Below are 15,094 nucleotides of genomic sequence, written 5' to 3' on the forward strand. Positions count from 1 at the left end.
ACTGTTTCTGCCCTTTTTTGTGGTCCATTAGCCTGTATGATAGTTTTCCATCCTTTCACTTTAAGTCTGTGTTTATCTTGTTGGGTCAAGTGGGATTCTTGCAAGCAGCATATGGTTGGGTTATGTTTTCTGATCCATCTTCCCACTCTGTGTTCTCTCTCTTTTTCATAAGGCTCAAACTTCCTTTACAAAATGGCATCATGATTTCTTGTCTTGTCCAATTTCCTCTGGAATATCAACTCCATAATGGAAGGAGCACAGAAGTTCACAAACCCTTAGCCATTCTCAGTATTCTCAATGGATCAGCTCATCAGAGATGCAGAAACTGTACAAGGGAAGAAAACAAGACCCAGAGAGGTGAAGTCATTTACCCAGTTCGCTCAGGGCATCCAATCACAAACATTCTGGCTTCAGAGCCTAGGCTCCAAAGCATGAGCTCAGGTCTCAAAGAGGAGTCCGCTATGTTTATCACAAAATCCAGAACACAGAGTGGTCAGCCTGTAGAAGACCCAGCATACTGTGGTTATGGGAAGTGCATGGCACTACAAGAACTAAGAGAAAGAATTCTGTGCAGTGAGGAAAAGAGGGGAGAGGTAAAAGAGAAAAGAGAGATGGGAGAAGAAGGAATTAGAGGGAGTAATAGGATATGGAGGGAAGAGATAGCAGCTCTGACCTGGAATCGATGTATTTTGGGATGCAGACATGAAAGAGGAGACCTGATAGCTGAGGCGGCCATACAGGCAGAGCTGATTCTGAGACTCTTACCTGCTGGCAGTGATGGAAATCATCAACACATTCAGGTGTGGAATGTGATCAACTCTGAATACTCACTGGTGTTAGCATGTGTGTATGTTGGCGGAGGTGGGAAGGGGTGGCTCGAAGAGGGAGTCAGAGAGAAGTAGTGTCCAAGAAGCAACTGCAGCGACCCACTAGAGTGAAGATATGGCCTGCTGGGGGCTGGGCACTGGTGCACCCCGTTAAGCACACATAGTACTAAGCGCAAGGACCTAATGGAGGATCTGGGTTTAGCCCATGGCTCCCCACCTGCAGGGGGGGATGCTTCTCAAGCAGTGAAGCAGGTTTGCAGATGTCTCTCTTTCTCTCTTATTCTCTATTTCCTCTTCCTCTCTCAATTTCTGCCTTATCCAATAAAAATGGGGAAAAAATGGCCACTAGCAGAAGTGGATTAGTAGTGCTGGCACCCAACCCCAGCAATAACCCTGGAGGAAAAAAAAAAACTGTAGCCTGAGCAGGGGCAACAGGAGACCCCTCAAGATAAGATGGGGGGTATGTAAGCTCGTTTGGCTTATGTAATGCTTTGTCTTGAACAAGATATAGGTTAGAACCTGGCCTCTGCCACATTGAAGAACATTTTGATGCTGTGATCTTTTGTATTCTCTCTCTCTTCTTGTCTGTATCTATGAAAGAAAGAAACAGAAGGAGGGAGGGAGGAAGGAAAGAAGAAAGAATGAAAAAAGGAAGAAAGGAAGGAAGGAAAAATGAAAGAGATAGAGATAAGGAGGAAGGAAGGAAAGAAGGAAGGAAGGAAAGACATGGAGAAAGGGAGGAAGCAGTGGAACGATGCAGGCTTCTGTGAGAGGTGGACTCTGATTTCCACTCCAATGTCATAACCACTTTTTCACAAGTGCCTACAATATTGCAGGTCCTGGACCACGCTGTTGAGAGAAGGTCTGATTTCCTAACTATAGTAATGACTCGAGGTGGGCTTGTTCTTCTTCACTTTAGCGAAATCTGTTGAAGCCTCAGGGAAGGGCACTGAGCTATGGAAGGGACAGACCATTCCATGTGACACCAAAGTCTCTGTTCTCTCTATGGCTCATGTAATCACACTCTGGTCATTTTCACCCAGCAAAGAGCATGACACGGTGACAGCTGATCAGGCTTTGTGAGTGTCGTCATGGTGGAGTGCCAAGCTACAAATCATGCCACGTCACCACAGGAGCCAAAATAACAAACCCCTCTGTGTGGTCTGCTTACTCCAGCTGTCTTAGTTCAACCGGATCTATTGACAATTCACTAATCCAGCCAATAGCTGGGCACTGACCCGCAGACTCAGTGGATGCCAAGCCCAAGTCAACACGCAACTTGCGTCCAGCCCTCGGCTTAGGCGGTGTTAGTTCAACATTAAAGGGTCGCCTTCAGGATCAGTCTGATTTTCCTGGGCCCAAGGAGCCCCAGACAGTGGAGCAAGAAGCACTCTGTCAGTGTCCCTCTGTTGTAAATCCCTTTCTTGGACTTCAGCTTACCTGTCAATGGCCATTTCAGTCCATTTCACTTGTGACACCAGTTACAGTGGTTTGTCCCACCCCTCCCCTGCTATCCACCCCCAACATAGTATGATCATGTCCAATTCCATAGACCTTGTGACTGTCACCTTATTTAGGTATCCTGCTGGGCTCTAGAGCCAGTAACAAATGTCCTAATATAACAGCGATGTAGAAAGACATTCGAGATGAACAGAAGAGAAGGAGGCAATGTAACCGCAAAGATTTCAACAAGCCCAGCAACAAACGCAAGCCCCTAGATGCTGGAAGAGGCATAGGCAAAGGGAAAGTGACTCTGTGGACCCCTTGATTTTGGACTTCCGGTCTCTGGCACTGAGAGAGAATATACTTCTGCAGATTCTAGTGGCTCCATGTAACTTGTCAGGGCAACTACAACTGCAACTGGATAACACTCAAGCTGGCTTGTGGCTCTGATTGCCCAGTGTGAATTGCTATTTGCAGGCAAGTCTGTGATCTTATTCCTCAGGCCCACAGTCCATAGGATCCTGCTCTGCCCTTGGCTGGAAAGGGAATCCCGAAGTTGCCTCTATCTTTTGGGTGTGGAGCTCTGGACTGGAACAAGATGAGAAATGGGCCTATTTATAAATGAAGAGAGGCGGAGAGCAGGCACCTCAGGGTCGGACCAGGGCTTCACCAAGGTTAGAAGCTAGGGACAGGGAGGGACTTAGCAGAGAAGAGCCAGACTGGGAAAGGAAGAAGGGGGTGGGATCAAGGGGGCACAAGGGGCCTCTTGAAGCTGCAGGGCCACGGTCCATTTCTGAACAGCCTAATGCAGGAATGTCCAGCTGGCTTCCAAGTCATATCTGGTGTCACAGCAGGCCTGGCTGGGTGGGAGCAGATTCTTTCCCACTGCCTCATTGCTGCTCAGAGGGAGGAAGTGTGAGTGCCAGGGCGGGCACCCTGCACACAGCTTGGGGCCTGTCTGTGGGCTTCTGTAACCTCCATGTTCCTGCTGCCTCCGGGGGGACGCCGTCATGGTGAGTAGGACCTTTGTGCCTCCCTGCCTCTCCATCTGACTGTTCCTTTGGACAGTCTGAGAAAGACTTACTGGGTGGTGTCTTGGCCTTGGGCTGCTCCACAGAGGAGCTGGGTAGCAGGGCCTGGGGTAGGGGGAGTACGCATTGAGACTTTGCTGATTAGTGAGCAGAAGCAGGGTCCATGCTCAGGCTCTCTGGAGTTGGCACTGTTATTCTGAGAAAGTTCCACCATCCCGGTGAACCCTTCCACAAGCCTATCCGATGGTGATAGGCTGCTCTCCTGCAGCAGGGATTCTTGGAGCTAGCAGAAGGCCTTCTCCCAGAGTAGGAGCAGTCCCTAACCCAACTAAGAGGGCTGACCTATTCACACTTGTAAACTTGTCATGTCTCTGAGTCTTATAGGTGCCCTTAAGCACTTCTTTCTATGCCAGTGAATTTCTGATTAAATCACTCCAGCAGGAAGAGAGGGCTTGGGGGCTGGGGGGTGTGGTGGGAGGAGACTTTCACCTGCTTGGGCTCAGGAAGCACAAGGTTTTTTCAGCCTTGAATCTCAACTTTAACTCCTCTTGCTGTGTGACAATGGACAAATCACTCATCCTCTCTCTGAGGCTCATTTCCTTAATCTTCGAAGTAGAGATAACATGGTCTAGTTCAACAGGCTGCTGGAACAGTGAGATGGGAATGGGTCTGTGATCAAATACCCAATTCCCATCCATGGAACCAAGCCTCAATTCCCAAGTCTTTGGACATCTTCTGTCTTCTTAAAAGTATTTATTTATTTATTTAATAGAGACAGATAAATCAAGGAAGAGAGAGAAGGGGAGAGAATAAGAGATATCTGCAGCGCTGCTTCAGTGTTTGTGAAGCCTTCCCCTTGCAGGTGGGGAGCAAGGCTTGAACTTGGATCCATGTGCTTGATAACATGTGCATTCAATTGTGTGTCACTGTCCTGCCTGTTTAAACATAATTTATATTTAACTTTATTTTAAAAAGAAAGGAAGGAAGGAAGAAAGAGAGAAAGAAAGAAAGAAAGAAAGAAAGAAAGAAAGAAAGAAAGAAAGAAAGAAAGAAGGAAGGAAGGAAGGAAGAAGGAAGGAAGGAAGGAAGGAAGAAGGGAGAAAAGGTACACTGGAGCTTCAGGGGCCCAGTGCATCTAAGTTGTGGACCTGGTCACACAGAGCACTCAGCCCCATGGGATATGCAAACAGCCTCTCTCCCCCTTCCCGGGCACTTCCATAACTCAGCACCTGCAGCACACAGACACCCTCCCTCTCAGCCCTCTTCTCCTGCCTCTGGGCTCTGATCCAGCTGGTCAGAGTCAGGGGATCCAGATTCCAAGTCTGAAACCAAACCTGTATCTTTATCACTCACTTGTCAAGTCCTAGTTTTCCTGCAAGACTTCCATGACCTTCTCAGGGTTAAGCTCATTTAGAAGCAGACACAAAATCTGCATGAGCTAGGGGTTATCTATGGGAAAAGGACTTATCACCTCAGAGGGCACTGCTCCTTGATCTTGAACAAATCATTTTTTCCCTTTCTATATCCTCATCTTTAAAACATGATTCTAAGTCACGGTTGTTTGTTAAACACCTGACCTGGCCCTGCCATAACTGAGTGGACAGTTACAGTTAGATCCCTTTTCCTTCCTCTTGCCTGAACACTAATCTGCATGAGCACAGAGGTATGGCTCTGTCTGATCTCCCTGCAGGCCCCGTCTCTGCTGTCTTAGGTCAGACCCTCAGCATACCTATGGCAGTGTCATAACAGCCTCCTTGGTCATCCGACTACACCTCTTCCAGATAATCCTGCATTAGACAAAGAGTCTACTGCACAGGCTGCTCAGAGAACTTCTCAGAAAATAAGCATCATGCGGATCTGTTCACTGCTCCTCTAACTGCAGAGCCTAAGGTTTTCTCTTTCTTAGCATGTTGGGGCTGGCTTCCCCCCAGAATTGTGATTATGACTTTGTTCTGAGTATCTTTACAGACTAGGGTTGAAAAAAAAATCACCCTAGTGGACTTGACATTTAGTAACAAAGTGTTCTCGTAAAAGGTCCTCAGAGAGAACACTGAGTGATGGCACACCCGGTAGAGACTACATGTTATAGTGCAGAAGGAGACAGGTTCAAGCCCCCAAGTCCTCAAATGAAGAGGGAAAGCTTCACAAGTGGTGAAGCAGTGCTGCAGGTTTCTCTTTCTTCCTTTCTGTCTTCCCTCCTCTCAAGTTATCTTTGTCTCTATCCCAAAATAAATTTTAAAAATATATTTTAAAAAGAGACACTAGGCCTCATGACAATAGAAGTAGAAATTTGAGTGATGTAGCCTCCAGCCAAGAAAAGACTAGAGTTCTAGAAGCTGGAAAAGACTAGGGAGTTTCTCCAGTAAAGTCTTTCAAGGCAACTCAGCTCTGCTGACACCTTGATCTTGAACTTCAGGACTCCAGCACAGGGAAAAGCTGTTTTTTTAAGCCATTTGGTTAGTGGTAACATGTTACAGTGGCCACTGTCATAGTAAAATAGCCTAGAAATAGGTTGATGTACAGTTATGAGTTACAAAAGACTAAAATGTTAGTGAAAGAGTATAAAGATCTGGCAATAAGGGATCTGTATAGGTCCCCGCATTTACACAAAGAAGTAGGATGCAACCATGCAGAGACATTTGTGAAAAATTGTCAGTGAGGAGGCAACTGGTCCCCATTACAATGTCAAGTCAGACAGAAACAGAGTGCCAGACTAAAAAATGATGAATGTCATTTTGATTTTTTTTAGGTATGCTAAAAATAGGAGGGGAAATGGTATTGACCATCTCTGTGCAATATAATACCATGTTCTTTATTTTCTGTTCTTTTTTATTTTTTTCAAATTCTCTATTGGGGGGTAGAGCTGTTATAAAAATGATGTATTCTTGAAAATATTGCCTACAGTTACAAGAAGTTCCTGCTGTCATTCCATTTTGTAGGTGAGAAAACCAGGTTCCAAGAAATGATTTCTTAGCCACAGAGTCACTGGTGGCCAAACTGGGGAGAGGCATGCAGCCTACCTGCCTTTTGAGCCTTCAGGGGAGTTCTGCTCTCCTTATCCAAAAGCAGCCACCATCTGTCCTCACCTTCCTTGCCTGACCACACCCATTGCTTCGCCAAGTCCTTCCAGCCAAGATGGGGGATCTGAGGCTCAAGTGTCCTCTTGGCAGAGATAAGTAACAGATAGCAAGATCCTGGGATCCCAGTTTCCTGTTTCAACTGGAATCAGGGATAAATCATTTCAGCTAACTGTTTTTACCTGGCTGCAGGAAATGATGCATCACCATCATTTAAAAGAAAATTAAGCCTTTAATTCCATGGCACATATAATAAAATGGCACTTCAGCTCTCTGCCCTGGATATATGGCCCATCCTGTCCTAATTTACTATTTCAATGCTGACTGAAATGTTCTGGAGTTATTAATGTGGCAATATATTCATCCTTCAAATGCTGTTGAAGCACCCAATTAGCACAATGAATGGTCATGTGGGACCCAGAGGGTAACAGCAGGAGACACACCACCCAAGCAGAGTACATGGCTAACCCTGCCTCAGTTTACTCCTCTGCAAGGTGGGGATTGTGGTAGGAACTGGCAAGTGTCAGGTATCTGATCTGATGTAACCCTATGTAAATACCCTTCTCCCTCAAGACTAGAATGTTAAGTTGCACCTCCACTTTATCCTTTGTCAAGAAGGGCCCAAATGTCATCCTTCTTGCCCTGACTCTCTCATGGACTACTGGAGAGTTGCAAAGGTTTCCAAGACACACTAATGCTTAGTGTGTGTGCACACATGTACACACACACATACACACACACATGTATACATATAACACAGAGATTTTGCAACACAAAGTCTGAGCTGCCACATCCCACATCCCACTGTACTTTGAAAATCAAACCTTTGATCTTAGGGTATTGGCCCAATGATCCATGCAAAGATTTATTGGGTGTACTGAAATGATTTAGTGTGAGATAAAGGAAGCAGACTTGCTTCCAGGCCCTTTTTCATCACCTTGCATATCTCACTCCTCTCCCATGTAGATGCTGGCCCCTGTTTCCTTGTCTCTGTTTCCAAGTCAGCTCACCGTATGTGCTCCCCTGATGGATACTGGTACAATAGTCTATTGGTAGAATAGTCATAGGAAGGGGACACTTGAAGGAAATGTCTTCTGTTCTACAACCCCCCCCCAAAAGAAAAAAAAACAGGCTCAAAGATACTGCTGAAATCTCTAAGGTCAGGGATTTCAGATCTTTCTGTAGATGCCTACAGAGTGGAGACCCAGCAAGCTGGAAGGCCCAAGGCAGTCTACCATCTTTTACCTTCTCCTGAGTGAGGCACATCTGCTGCTTAACAGAGTAGCATTGGGACAATTCAATCTACTTTCAGAAAACGGCAACCTATGTTTGGAAGAGGTGAACTGTCAATTTCTCAAGTGTGGATGTGATCCTGTAACAATAGGCAAAACAAAACTCCTTCTGGTGACCAGAGCTGGTAGCCTGTGGACAAGACAATGGCTGCTGTCAGGAGTCATTTTCTGGAGAAGCTAGGATGCCGTGATGCTTTGGCAACTCTTGAACAAACTGCTATTTTAGATAACAACAACACTTCTCATAGGATTACTGTGATTGTTCAAAAACTAGTCAATGTATACCTCTCAGTCACAGACGTCGTTACCACTTGCTAGATGTGGATTTGTTCCACTGCTTGCTGACTTTGCAAAACATAAGAGGCCTTAAGTGAGTAAGTGCTCAGCACCAATAGTACAGCTGAGGTCTTCTCCTCATCATCATCCGTTACATCCACATTTTATCCCAAATCACCTTCTTCCCTGCTCCTCAACTGACTGATCCACCATCTCTATCACCTGAACCCCTACACATGCAGGATTCTACTGATAGAAGAGGACGCTCCTAGAATGTTCACATGGGTCTGTGAGGCATCCTTCAAAGCCCCCTCACTCAGTCCTGTCCAAATTCAGCTGTGATCCTCTGCCCTCTATTGATTTTCTTCATAAAACTTCTCAGGCTAGGACCAGGTAGTGGTGAACCTGGTCAAGTGCACATGTTTCCATGTACAAGGACCTGGGTTCAAGGGTTCAAGGCCTCCTAGTCCCTTCATGCAGGGGAAAAGCTACACAAGTAGTGAAGCAGTGCTGCAGGACTCTCTCTCTCTCTTAAATGTTTATTTATTATTGGATATAGACAAAAAGAAATTGAGAGGGGAGAGAAAAATAGAGAGGGAGAGAGGCAGAGAGACACCTGTAGCTCTACTTCACCACTTGTGAAGCTTTCCCCCTGCAGGTGGGCACCAGGGACTTGAACCTAGGTTCTTACGCACTATAGTAGTATATGTGTGTTTAACCAGGTATGCTACTGTCTGGCTCCTCTCTCTCCCCCTCTGTCGTCATTCTCTCTCAATTTCTCTCTGAAATATCAATAAAATAGATGAAGTAAAAAAAAAATCTCAGGCTAATAAGCCAAAGAGTAATGCAAATAATTACCAATTAGTGGTGGAGGAAGGAGGCACAGTGGGGTGTCAGACAAGGCTTGTGGAGACTTGCACCACTAACACAGCTTTCAGTCCTGTTTCTGCTACTTGCCATTGAGCTCATCATGTTTTAAGACTCAAACTCTGACCACTTAGAGACACTTTGAACACTTTGTCTGGACTGAATTGGGTATCTGCATGGCAGAGTTGAACAAGAGATGGCAAAGTTCACGCCTTCAGGCAAAACCCAGTATGAACCCAAGCTGCCAACATGGGGAAGCTTCATGGGGTCAGCCCATCCTGACTTTCCTTTATTCGTGGATCATGAGCATGGAGTCATCATCATCCCTTCTTGCACACAAGGCCACTGTGGCTCCAAGTTGAATGGCTGCCGCTGGTAGTAAGACGATAGCTTAGCTTGGTCCTACAGAAGGGTCTCACAGCTTTCACTGGACAGCCATGCTTGCAAGGAGGCATAGAAGTTGGAGATTTGGCTCTTCAGGATCCTGCAGTGCTGTCAGGTGAGGCTGTAGGCTCTCTTACAGTCCACCTGTCTTCCAGTCTTTTCTACAGGGTCCCTGTGTCTAAAATTGGAGTAGGGAGGAGCACGAGAGACCTGAAAACAAAATCCCTACGCCATAACCCAGCTTGGCTGTCAAGTCTCAACCTGACGCTTAGTCTGAAGACCTGGGATATCACTGTTGACAGCCTTGATGACAGGAGAGCTGGGAGAGCAGCTATATTTAGCCACGTGCTTGACCTAAGATGTTATCAGGAGCACAACCACAAGGTTGGGGAGCAGGAGGGAGCAAAGAGAACCCTCATCCTGGCTGTGCAGTTCTGGTGAACTCTGGGGGAAAGGCTCCACTTTCTTTTTTTTAATTACCTTTATTACTTATAGATACAGACAGATAGAAACTGAGAGGGAAGGGGGAGATAGAAAGGGAGACTGAGACACCTACATCACTGCTTCACCACTTGCAAAGCTTTCCCCTCGCAGTTGGGGACCAGGGGACTCAAACCCAGGCTCTTGTGCATTGTAACATGTGCACTTAACCAGGTACACCACCACCCAGCCCCCTGAAAGGCTCCACTTTCTGAAAACATCTCTGTTTCCAGCATTGGGGAGATTTTAATCATTTGCTAAGTGCTATGATTGCTTGACAAGTGTCTGAAACCACTCGTTGCCATTTGCAGCAGGAGAGATTTCAGCACAAGGGAGCTAAGGAGAATATTACATGGCCAGAGATTTAAAAAAAAAAAAAAAAAAAAGAGCCAGGTTTTTCTTCCATGTCTCTTAGTGTTTGCAACAAGAGGAAAGAGCCCTTTCAGTGCATCAGAGATGGGAAAGGGACCTGGGCACACAAAAAAGGATGGATCCACATGCCAGATACTCATGAGACATAGAACAAATGCAACACATTAAGCGCCCTCTTCCTTCTTCATAACCCACTGAAGCAGACTCGAGACGATGTGCCCTCATTCTACAGATGGAGAAACTGAAGTCATCACTCAGAGAAGGATGCTTGGTTTCTGAGGCACAACCAGAATCTCAGCAAGACTAGTGTTGCAGATGCATCAATATTTCCCAGCTCTGGGTTTGACCTGTGTTAAATGGTCCAAGAAAATCAAGGCTGGGGGAGGGGTGGTGCTAATTTCCCAGAAGCAATCTTACCTCTGCTCTTTGAAGTGTCACAAAATTGGCTGGGGGCTGCTCCTGTCAGCAACAGCACTGCACAAGGCTGCTGAAAGCACTTTAACACCTGATTAAAACAGAGCCTTATTCTCCTGAGCAATTACCAGCCTGCATCTCATGACCTCATCTCAAAGACCAGGGAGAAGAATGATGGGAGGCTGGCCACCAAATGCTCACCCCACAAAACACTCAGTGATCTGGCTACATCTATGGGGTATTCCAGGCTCTGCTTGGGCAGCACTGGCTGGAACTACTTGGTAGCAATCAAGATTTGCCATTAGGGAATGTGGTCTGTGTCCTTTCCAGCTCTGATTCACTGTACTTGGGCTGCAACAGCCATGAGCTGTATGCTGTGACCTGTATGTTGGGATGTTTAGAACGAAGCAAAAGGAGAAGGAAAATAACTTGGCTTGAAGTCCTTTTGAGAGGAGGTAAGCAGCTCTATCCTCCCCAGACTGCTCTCTAAGGGCCATTCAACTCTTGTCCAATGGTAAAGGAAACAGAGACCCAATGCCCCAAGCACACATTCAGGAAGTAGCAGAGAAGACATTCCAGCCCAGGTGTGGTCCTTAAACAGTTCCTTATATTTTGTTGAGTGTTCAGGTGATTTTTCTTTGCTTTTTCTAGTTGCACAGGAGAATGGTCTGAAATGACTCCTACTCCATAGCCACGCCTGCAAAAGTCTCAACTGCCTTATACTACTCTGTTCTGAGTTGTAGTACCCTTGGACTTTCTTTTAAGAGATTCTCAGACCTGATTTCAGCTTGGTTTTCTCCTTTTGGTTCTGCCTTTGATAACAACAAAGGTGCCCAGCCCTGGAGGTGCCTAGAAAAATTCCTACCTGCTCTGTCCTGTACTTGTGCCTCCCTGGGTCACTCCATGAGCATGAGGCTCCATTTCTCTGTGTGCCATTGACTTTTTTTTTCCCCCACCAGAGTTACCGTTCAGTTCTAGTTTATAGTGCTGCAAGGGATTGGACCTGGGACTTTGGACATCAGGCATGAAAGTCTTTTGCATAAACATTATGCTATCTACCTCCACCCCATAAGGCTCCATTTCATTTTCTTTTCTTCTTCTTCTTTTTAAATTGGGGATTAATGACTTACAGTCAACAGTAAAATACAGTAGTTTGTACATGTGTAACATTTATTATTTTCTAAATAACAATTCAAACCCCCTCAGGTCCTCCTCTGCCATCATGTTCCAGACCCTGAACCTTGCCCCCCACCCCAGAGTCTTTTACTTTGGTGCAACACACCAAACCCAGTCCAAGTTCTTCTTTGTGTTTTCTTAGTTTTCAATTTCGTTTTTAAATTAGTGATTCAATAATGATCCACAAGATTGTGGAACAAGAGGGGTACAATTTCATACAATTCCCACCATCAGAGTGCCACATCCTCCATCCCTCCATTGGCAGATTCCCTATTCTTTATTTTTTAATTAGTGATTTAATATTGATTTGAAAAATGATATGTCAACAGGAATATACTTCCACACCATTCTCACCACCAGAGTTCTGAATCCCTAATCTCCCCACTGCAAGCCACCTCAATTCTCCTAAGGTTGCAGACATGGGCCAACCATCATCTCTACAACTATCTGTATACATTTGTACATAATTGCCCCCTTTCTCTTCCTGGTCCAGTCCTCTCTTCCCCTCCAAGTCACTCATGGCACCATTACTACATCCAAATATCCCTCTCCTTTTCCTCCTCTCTTTCTGGGTGCTGATGAAGCCGGAGTTCAGAGTTCTCTTACCCTCTTCCTTCTATCACTTCTCCCCTACCAGGAGTATGAATCAAAAAAAAAAAATTAGGGGTGCAAAAGATAGGAGTTCTGGCTTTTGAAATTGCTTCTCTGCTGGGCATGGGTATTGACAGGTCAATCTACATCTTCTATTATTTTTTTTAATCAGCACAAAATTTATTCAGTTTACCTATTAAATGGATATAGAGAGAGAGACACACACACACATACACGTGTGTGTGTGTGTGTGTGTGTGTGTGTGTGTGTGTGTGTGTGTGTTTGTATGTATTAATTGGGGGGGACCCTAATCTTTATCGTTCTTCAAGTATGGACCAAAGATTTCTATGTGATGCAGAAGGTGAGAGGTCTGGCTTCTGTAATTGCTTCTCTGCTGAACATGAGCATAGACAGGTTGATCCATACCCCTATAGGCTCCTTTTCTTACAACTCACAGGAGCAAAGAGTCATAAAAAGGAAATGCTTAATGTTTCCAAAGATGTAGTCAAGGAGGCAGACCTACTCATTGGTAATGGCAATGAGAGCAACTTGGCAATATGCTTGCATACAGAGCTTGATAACGTGTATTGTTTTGATCCCGTGATTACATATCTACAAATATATCTTAAGGCAACACATCTCAATAAAAAAGGTCTTACCTACAAATATCCTCATTATATTTCTTAAGAAGTCAAATAAATTGAAGCCCCCTACTATGGACTAGCTAACCATTAACAGTAATGTTTCAGAAGAATTAATAACACAGAAGTAACTTTACTATAAAGTTTAAAGGCAAAAGAGGGTTATGGAATTGTCTATGGTGTGAACACAGTTATGTTTTTTTAAATATTATTTTTATTGCCACCAGCGTTATCCCCGAGGCTCAGTGCCTGTATGATAAATTCACTGCTTCCCATGATTATTTTTCCTTTTTTCCCCTCTTTTGTTTAATTTGATAAGACAGAGAAAAGTTGAGAGGGGGAGACAGAGAGGGAGAGAGAGAAAGTGAGACACCTGAAGCACAGTTTTACTGCTGACAAAGCTTTCTCTCTGGACTGGAACTTGAGTTCAGGTCCTTGCACATAGTAGCAAGTGTCCTCAACAGGGTGTGTCACCCACCCACCCCTTGTTTTTGTTTTGTGTAAAAGAACAGCAGCAGGGACTTGAGACTAAAATTGCTTGTTTTATTTTTGTTTTGTTTTGCTTTGTTTTGATTAGTGACCTTTATTTTTCAGAAGGGTTTTGGTATCACCATGAAACTAAGCAAAAAGTACAAAGATACCCCTTGTTCCTAAGGCTACACACATGTACAGACTCCATTATGAGTATTTGTGGGTGGGTGTTTCCCTTATTTTCATTTTTCCCTTCCAAATTGTCAAATTGATTATAATAAGAAAAATGAATTTTGTTAGGATGAGAAGAAGAAAGGAGAGAAAAGAGGGAGAGAGGGAGGAAAGACAAGAAGAGAATTCTTTCATACCAAAGCAAGGATGCTGTAGGGTTCTTGACTCTCTGATATGCCTTTTTACCATTGTGTTAACTAGTAGAATTTCTTACCATTTTAAGTTTGTGACTGCATTTCTCCTATCCAGAGAGGAGAGAACATGCTAATAATTTTTCAACATTCAACCCTCTTGAAAACACCAAACTTCTTGGGAAGCCTCTTTAAATCACTCCTGTCTCCTAGGCAAGCTTGCCTCCTTGGCCATGGAGTCATAACCTGCAGAGTCAAATACTTACCAACAGGGGACAGAATGTCAAGTTTGGGTGGGAGCTATATCTGTGTGTACATCTCAGAGTCCCCAGAATGAGGATAATGAAGAGACATGGAGTGAATGAGGAGAACATCTGTAGATGCATTTTCAGCACTCTTTGGAACTTTAGTTGGGAAGATGAACTTTTCTGAGAAGTGATAGAATTTACATGTATTAGACCAGCTCCCAGTAAAACAAGTTAACATCTAGTTAACTTTAATCTCTACTAGGTCATCCATTGGCCAGCTCCACACAGTTGTGTTGTAAAAAGAAAAAGACAGGCTAAGGTGTATCATCCACATATCACTTAGACCTGGCTCCTTCTTGCTTGGGTCCTCAGTTTCCCTAAAAACAGAATGAAGAGGTGGTTCTCCATGATTGTGGCTCATACCACACTAAATATCATTTGGATATGTGATGAACTCTAAATTTAAAAAAATTCTTCTTCTTTATTTGATAGGAGAGAGAGAATTTTGAGAGGGGAGGAGAAGATAGACAGGAGCAAATCAGAGAGACATCTGCCGTAATGTAGCTTCCATAATGCTAGAGATCAGCATCTTGTTATTTTTTGTGATAAAATAATTTAAAATCTAATCCACAAACCCATATGTGACACATGCTCATACTTGTGCTCATGCACATACACACACACACACACACACATCTTGCACACTCACACACAGTCATACTAATTTCTCATCATCACTGATCCCCACTGCCACCAAACAACTTTGCCTTAAGAACACATGGAAAATTACTAGGGATGGGACCACCTGATGGGACTTGAAAACAGAAATGGTGAAACTTGTGTCTAGCTTAAAATGACACTGGGGAAATAGAAGTAGTAAGCTTCCCATTAAGATTTAAAATAAATCAAAGACTGGGCCATAGAAAGACTATGAAAGGCTGGGGAAAGAAGGGTGAGTGGCCAGAGCTGACGTTTTTTGTTTTGTTTTGTTTTTGTTTTTGTTTTTGTTTTTTTATTTTATTTTACTTTTTAGCCAGAGCACTGCTCAACTCTGGTTTATGGTGTTGTAGGGGATTGAACCTGGGACATTGGAGCCTCAGGCTGAGAATCTGTTTGCATAAGCTTTATGCTATCTCCTCCAC

The 15,094-nt window shown here is 44.4% G+C and overlaps 1 protein-coding gene across 3 annotated transcripts in view; it reads left to right on the forward strand.

Moving 5' to 3' along the window:
- The first annotated feature begins 3,040 nt into the window (after positions 1 to 3,040).
- The window catches only part of C1H10orf71 (chromosome 1 C10orf71 homolog), a 67,755-nt gene continuing 55,701 nt past the window's right edge, over positions 3,041 to 15,094 (forward strand). For all 3 annotated transcript variants that reach the window (XM_060191501.1, XM_060191474.1, XM_007526506.2), the window contains exon 1: positions 3,041 to 3,283. The gene's annotated coding sequence lies outside the window, so the exon portion shown is untranslated. The remainder of the gene's footprint in view (positions 3,284 to 15,094) is intronic.

The sequence above is a fragment of the Erinaceus europaeus genome, chromosome 1 (assembly GCF_950295315.1).
Source record: "Erinaceus europaeus chromosome 1, mEriEur2.1, whole genome shotgun sequence".
Taxonomy (NCBI): Eukaryota; Metazoa; Chordata; class Mammalia; order Eulipotyphla; family Erinaceidae; genus Erinaceus; species Erinaceus europaeus.